Source organism: Andrographis paniculata, unplaced genomic scaffold (assembly GCF_009805555.1).
Source record: "Andrographis paniculata isolate CXL003 unplaced genomic scaffold, ASM980555v1 Contig69END, whole genome shotgun sequence".
Taxonomy (NCBI): domain Eukaryota; kingdom Viridiplantae; phylum Streptophyta; class Magnoliopsida; order Lamiales; family Acanthaceae; genus Andrographis; species Andrographis paniculata.
Window position 1 is genome coordinate 7272959 of NW_026137605.1, and position 1840 is coordinate 7274798.

A 1840-nucleotide genomic window follows, 5' to 3' on the forward strand; every position below is an offset into this window, starting at 1 on the left:
TAAAGCTACATTAATTGCAATAATATATATATATATTTATATTATAAGAAAAGAAAAAAAAAACTTTTGTGAATTTTAATCCTCGCCTCGAAACATCTTGGATCGATAAAGTCTCGTATGAACGAAGTTCAAAGTAATAAAAAATAAATAAATCTGAGGTTCAACTCGATATAATTTGATGATCAAATTTCAATTCTATTTAATTTTCATCTAATTTTTGGTCTATATTTTGTTCGATTAAAAAATATATAGTAAACAAACTAGTTGTATTTCTGACTTTTAGTTTCCTGCAATTTTATCGTATCTTTTATATTTTCTTCATCCCAGTCGAGCAGCATTTTTATTATTTTTCATTCCCCCACACGATCAATTCTTAGATCAAAAGCTCGAGTCCAAATGCATTCTTGAGTAGGCCATGACGACCTTCCGACCAGCCAAATCGCATATGTAGTTGAAGGCAGATTTTCGAACGTCAACATGGATTTTTACTATTTTTTATAAAAAAATATATATAATTCATCTCGCAAAATATTACATTTAACCTATTTAAGTCTTTTTTTCTTTTTTTTTTGGCAATAATAAAATGATTAAATACACTATTAGGCTTTTAATTTGATCATTTATTTATTTATGTTAGATGAAATAGTTAATGAAAATGATCATATTCTGGATAAAAACTTAGATGAAATGTTGAAGTGTGTTTTGATTTCAAATGAAAAAAAAAACAATAATATTCCATTCATATGCTTTTCAATAGACTCGTTATTTAATTATAAAATATTATATTAAAATATTATTTAAATAAAAATTTCGCTTTCAAATCAAAATCAAACAAATCCGACATTAAAAAAAAAAAATGCAATCAAACACTCCTTCTAATGTTTTATTTATTCAGTTTTAGTTTTATATTTTAGAGTAAACTGTTTTTTTTAGTCCCTACCCCTTTATCATTTTAGTCCCGTAAGTGGAGCCTGTCGCAAACTAGTCCCATAAGTGAAAAATTTTCGTTGTTTTAGTCCTCCGGCGCCGGAGACGCCCGCGTAGCTCGCCGGAGGTGACGTGTCCGCCAGGTGTCCAGCCAGGTTAGCTACACCTGGCGGACACGTGGATTTATTTTTTAAATTTTTTTTAATTGGACCAAATAAAAAAATACAAATAAAATTAAAAATAAATTAGAAAAATGAAAAAAAAATAAAAATCAACGTGTCCGCCAGGTCAGCAACACCTGGCGGACATGTCACCTCCGGCAAGCCACGTGGGCATCTCCGGCGCTGAAGAACTAAAACAGCGAAATTTTTTCACTTATGGGACTAGTTTGCGACATGCTCCATTTACGGACTAAAATGATAAGAGGTCCAGTTACGGAACTAAAAAAAAACAGTTTACCTTATATTTTATTATACCTTTTGTGTAGTAAAATAAAATATTTTTTGTTACTATATATAATATATTGTTTCGAGAAATGAATGCTGAATATGATAATATTTTTGATGTAAACTTAGGGGTGAGTGTTTTTGTTTTTTTTTTTTTAAATTTAATTTCAAATAAAAAATACTATTATTCAATACTTACAGTTTTCAATAAAAAATACAATATTATAATACTATTAAAAAATTCAAATTAATACTTTATTTCAAATTAATTTCAAACTATAACCAAATAAATTTTTAATTAAAAAAAAGTTTATAAAGCAAAAATACTATTTTTTTTTTAATTTCTTAGATAAAATATTTATTCATTTTAATATGTTATGTGAAAATTGATAAATAAAAAATATAAAAAAGATTAGAACCGTCATAGAATTTAAAATATATTTTCAATCCAATATTTATAATAATAA